This window comes from Pteropus vampyrus, unplaced genomic scaffold, assembly GCF_000151845.1.
Source record: "Pteropus vampyrus isolate Shadow unplaced genomic scaffold, Pvam_2.0 Scaffold7, whole genome shotgun sequence".
In the NCBI taxonomy this organism is placed as follows: Eukaryota; Metazoa; Chordata; class Mammalia; order Chiroptera; family Pteropodidae; genus Pteropus; species Pteropus vampyrus.
This window is the reverse complement of record NW_011888788.1, coordinates 16,650,663-16,656,764: the sequence shown is the minus strand read 5'-3', so window position 1 is coordinate 16,656,764 and position 6,102 is coordinate 16,650,663. Positions and strand designations below refer to the sequence as shown.

Here is a 6,102-nt window from a genome sequence, read left to right as displayed (position 1 = left end):
CCATCAGCCAGTTCATCTTTAAGAAAATGCACACTGGTTCTTATGTCATATTGATTTCTCAATGTGTCATTATGGTTAAGTTATTCTATACCAAACAATGCTAATACTCTGAAATAATAACAGATTTCAGCCTTGCAAGAGTATTAGCTTCCAACATGTAGCTGTCTTTGCATGTTAAGAATTAATACAACCCGCCAGGAGCTTCTCCTCAGCTTGCCTCCCAAATTCTCATACATAGGCTGTGTGCTTGTCAATCAAACATGTCTCATCCAAATAATTTTGCAGAGTAGTCATATTTTGGAAACACCAAAAAACAAAAATGTGTGCAAGATGGCAACTCTGGCTGCTGTAAGCAACAGAAATCCCATATCCAGACAAGCAGCAGCAGTCCTCCAGGAAGCTCAAATAATGCTGCAGGCAATTCCCTGGAAATCATCCATTAAGGATCATTATATAAATCACTGCTTCTTAAAAATCTCAGCTGCACTCACTTCCTCTGTGAAGAGGAGCCATACTTGACTCTACCAAGTTGGGGGATACAATCCCCTGTTTAACTGCAATAGTCTACACGTTGTCCTTGACCCCTCAGTTTGCCATTCAGTCAGACTGTAAAATAACAATAGCACCAGGGCACCATCTGTTCTACCCAGGTGTGTGTGTTCTGCAGCTCTGCTCAGCTTGCTGAGGAGGGAGGGGGAGTGGAGGTTAGTGTCTCAGCTTCTATTTGGTTTCTATTGTCAAAAGTCTTTGTATCTTCTGAGTCTCTCTGGAGTACCGTTTTGTGTGCCATTTTGGAATATGGCGAGCTGCCTATGTGTGTTTGTGCAGGAAACAAACAGATTTTTCACCTGAAATAATTTAGTCCAGGTGAGTTCAGCCCTAAACAACAGCTGTGTCTGCTCCTTGTGAAAGGTCCTTTGTGCTAGAGAAGTCAGAGGCTCATTCAGAGAACCCCTTTCCTTTAGGCTTTGGTGCTCTTCAGAGAGAGCCCCACCTTAGTGACAAGCAGGAAAAAGAGTGACTATCTGGCCAACTTTAGAAACAATTTGAAACCCAACAGGTTTCTCCAAGATTCTCAGGCTGTTGGTCTTCTTCTGATTTTCTTTAAAGAAATATGTCTGAGCCAGCAGATATCATGCAGTGAGAATGTATGAATTCCATAAAACATATGTGGATCCTTTACTTTAAAATAGCAAAGATGGACATTTCAATGATTACATAGTTATTAAAGAAATGTAGCCTAATTGCCCTACCTAACATTCCAGGTGGAAAAGATGTTGAAAATCAGAGTTTAAAGTACATGAAAAACTTTTTGGTTTATTTGGCTAATATAGTTTGAGGGAACCAGCAGCAGGTTTGAAATTTCCTAGCAAGGTTACATCTTATCATAAAAATTCACATGAATTTTGCCCTCTATATCTGCATTTTCATTTCAAAAGTAATGTTACCAACATTTTAACATAAGGGGAAGGAAGAGGATCCTTTACCTGTTTTATTGCATAAATGGCAAGATGCTACATTTATACACATATTTGGATTTGGGAAAGCTGGTCCCTAATGAAGACAACTGGCACTGCATATCAGGGCTGGCATTCAGGCAATTTCTTCTTTGTTTGGGTACTGCTATGTTTTGAGATTCCAAACTTACTCGCCAATCTTGCATTTTGATAATTCTCCAGGAAAATGCATGTGTATGCAAGTACGCACAGAGAGACTGACTGACAGGCAGATACACAAATACACACACACACACACACACACACACACACACACACACACACACACACACACACACACACACACACACACACACGCACACACACCACAGATAACTGTACCAAGCTGGAAAGGCTGCCAATAAATGACACCAGAGAGCAGCATTTGAGTTAAGGATTAAAAAACTCAAACCAAACTGGCCATATTGATCTCAGATCACACTTAATTATGGAATTACTATCATCTTGTCTCCTGGTATTGTCACTTCCTTTTCCTCCTGAAGTTTTTTTCTTGTACCTCCTGTACAGTCTGATTGTTTCTACAATCCATTTTATTTTCTAAGTTCCATGCTTTCCAATAAACACCTCTCCTGTGGGTTCCTTACTGTTCTCGGCAACTCATATGAGCCTGGTCCCATCTTATCAGGTGCCCAAATGTGCTCCAGTTCTGCTCCTACTCCACTTCCCAGTGTTGCCATGTCGTGACCATCCCATGTGCCCTTGGTCCAAAGGATTTCCCATATATGGAGAACTCTCTCCTCAACTGAGTGTAAGCCTGGTGGAATCTTTGCTCACCACCACCATCCTAATATCCTCCTCTTTTGGGGAAAACTTACCAAATGATTTTGAAAGGGCAGTGAAAGTTCTTGCCATCTTTTACTCAACCAGCAAAATATATGGCAGGATTGGGTGTTGTGGGGCAAGTGCCAGTAGGTATAGAAAATGGATAGCAACTACCTTCCTCTCCTGCAGATGCACCAGCCCACTGTCTGCAGTTAATAAACACCAGGCCAGAAAATGAAGACAGTGAGAGTGTGACTGACATGGTTATGGGAAAGAGGGAAGAGAGCTCTTTTCAAATGCTACAAACAGATGTTTGAAACACTTGAAGATTTCATTATTCAGGCTTTTTAAGATCCACTTTTCCCAGAAGCTACATTATTGACTAACAGGTGGAGGCATAGACCAATGCCTTAAATTAGCAGTATGTTTTAAAATGTTAAAGTAAGTCTTTTAACAAAGAAATTCTTCTAGGAAACTATTCTAAATAAATACTCTATTAGTTCAAGGATTGGTACATTCAAAGATTTTTTTGGTGCAGTATTTAATATACTGAAAACTTGGAAACAACTTAATGTCTCTCATTAGGAGATAAGTCAATTACATTGTGATGCATTGATATTTTGAAATACTATTCGGTCATTAAGAAAAATGAAGGAGAGCCATGCGAAGATCTTTAATATATATTGATAAGTGAAAAAAGGCAGACAAAGCAGTGCATATAGTGGGCTATAATATATAAAATATTATACAGATATAATAGATGTGAATATACGTGCATAATATGTGTGTGTAAATGTACACCCAGTGCTTTCCATATGGGGTTTAATGCAAATTAGAAAAGGCATCCTCCTTCAAAGCACTTTACTTCCAGCTTTTGGGGGAAATGTCACCATAAATTTAAAAACAAAAAAAATTCTAAATAGAGAAATAAATTTTTCTTTTAAGAACATTTGAGAAGTGATATCTAAATGATAGTCATGGCTTCAACAAAACTTTGACTTGAACTAAACTAATCAGAACCCCTGCCAATTTTCAACATGTCACACCTTATAGAAAGGTGGAAGTCTATCAAAGGAATGGACTTGCTCAGATCAGGGGTAAAGAATCACTTCTTCCACTCCACGGGAAGGAATCCAAGTTGTTCTCTAGTATTAGAACATAGTCTAACTGCCTACACTCTTGTCTTCTAAAACCATACAATAACTCCAGAAATTGCAAGATCCTAGAATACTTATTAAAATGATCAATTATTGTCTACGGCCATGCCACCCTGAACAAGGCTGATCCCATGTGATCTCGGAAACTGAGCAGGTTTGGGCCTGGTTAGTACTTGGATGGGAGACCATCTAGGAAGACCATCTGCTGTAGGCGTAAGAAATTAAAAAATAAGGGATTGTACACTGACACGGTCCTTGCAATCTGTGAGGTCAACCAAGGGTTGCCTCACCTAAAAAATAAAAAAAAATAAAAGAATCAATTATCTTTAACATACTATAATGACTTTGGAAGAATTTGGACAAATACATTCTAGGAATACTTCCAACTACAGATCAAAACCAAAAAATTATATTAGCTCTAAACTAAATTTTAAGTGTTATAACCATAAAATCCTGATTCCTCAAGCATTTGTTATGATATAAAATTTTACTCTTAAAGTGTTATAGGCTAGAAGCGAATAACATGAACATTTTGTCCAAAATCTCACTAATTATTTGTAGTTTGCATTTTTTAAAAAAAAGTAAATATTTTTATTAAGCTCTGAACATTTTAAAAAGTAGTTAGTGTCGGCGAACTTCACACCATCTTCCCTCAGGAAAATTAGTAAGTAGGTTTTAATGGCTCATAATTCACGAACCACCAAACAGGGTGTTCTTTTTCTCCCTTATTGTCTCACACACCACCTGAGATTCTTCAGACATTAGTTTTGAAATCAGTATTTATTAACCACCCTAGAGGAAAAGGCCGTGGGGACAGGTTTCAATATTTATCAGCCTTTGCTGTTGGAACATCTTGTCACTCCACGTCCTTCATGCTACCCCCAAATGAATTTCCTTTCCTTCAAATAACACCAGAGGTAGAAAGTCAGAGTCCCACTCTTCTTAATGGTGGTGTTTTATACTTGAAAACCATTAATAAGTCTCCATTACTCCCCCATGAAGGAAAGGCCTACCATATTAAAGGGAACATGGATACATTTTAAGTTTTCTGAGTATCCTCAAAAGCATGAGATGGGAAGAGTAACCCACCTCCACCCTCCATAATAGAAGTAAGAGGCAACTGTCCTGTCCAGCTGGAATGAATAGTACTAGATGCTCACCTGGACAAACAGTCCTTGCAAATCCCAAGGGACATTCTGCATATGCATCCTTTTGGGGTCTATCAATATTGATAATGTGTTTACAAAGTGAGTCATTGTTAACCAAAGTCTCTCTTTTCCCCTGTAGTCTGTCATTTGTGAATACTTCTGCAATTCTACATGTGGGCTTTCTGGAAAGCAATATATCTAGTTTTCTCCCTGTACATAGCAAACATTTGTTCCTGCCATGATGAGGCCTAAGGCAGGCAGTTTAAGACTGTCCTCATACCCTTTCCACATGAAAACCTTGGCCCTCCACCTAAACGAGCTTCCAGTTCTTCAGACTTGGGACAAAAGAATAAATGTTTACAACATCTGGCTATAGACAACTCCTCTGCTCTAACAATGAAGTGGTATTTCATCCAGGATGGAAACACGTGCTCAGGAGAATAAACAAACCTCTGAATGCTATCTGTAACAGCTCCATCTGCTGGTTCCCAGATAATGTTACAGATCTGACAGGTGGACATCGATCATATTGATCCAATAATAAACAGTGCATTATAATAGAAGTCTTGTCGTTTTTCTTCTCAATTCATCCAGAACTGCTCCTGGCCCAGACACCAGGCAATGTACACAAACAGCTACTGTGGATGCTAAAATAGAGCATAAAGATTGCTTTGGAAGACAATCTAAAGAACTCTACAGAATAAAGGATATGAAAAAGGGACAATGTAGCCCTTCTTGTTCTCTTTGTGGAGTTAGACAACAGACCTTCCTATTCTGTTCCTTGAGTTTTTCTTCCCCAAGAAGGAAGTAGTGATACTTGCAACTCAGGTCCAAGTGATGGTAAGAGGATTCTGTAATCCTCTGTAATGAAGTCATGCTCGATATGCTGGGAGCGCCTAAAAGTCATAAGTCACATAGAGATCAAGGCATTATAATTACATCTTAATATTCACTGGAAGTTATCAGAAAGGCCTAAAATTTTCCCATTAATTCAGTGAGAATTAGATGTCTATCAGAGACATACAGTTAGATACTTCAATATCAAAAAAGTAGGGATGAGAAAAAAGATAAAACAGGGTGATAGTAGGCAGAGTTCGAATATACAAAGTTCGTAGTTGTTTCATCAGCAGGAAGAAGAGTCTTAGGTAATGTACTTGTTATTCTTAAACTATTTAATACATATATGTGCATTTTTCCCAATGAGACTGCTATTCCAAATAATTATTTTCATTCATTTAAAAGACATATCTTGAATGCCAAATGCCCACCAACAACTGCACATTCAACCACAAGGCAGTCACTAAAATTAAACTAAACTTCGGCACCACAGGGTATGGCTTAGGGCTTTGGGCCTCCCATGATCTTCATCATTCTTACCCTAAACCCATCCCAATGGTTATAGGTTAAATTGTATCCTCTTAAATATACATATATATCTCTTGAAATCCTAACCTCAGAATATAAGTGTATTTGGAGTAGGATCTTTACAAAGGTAATCAAGTTAAATGAAGTCATTGG

The 6,102-nt window shown here is 38.3% G+C and overlaps 1 pseudogene; it reads left to right on the top strand.

Annotated features, from left to right (window-relative positions):
• The first annotated feature begins 3,531 nt into the window (after nt 1-3,531).
• Nucleotides 3,532-3,650, top strand: LOC111746852 (annotated as a pseudogene).
• The last annotated feature ends 2,452 nt before the right edge of the window (nt 3,651-6,102 follow it).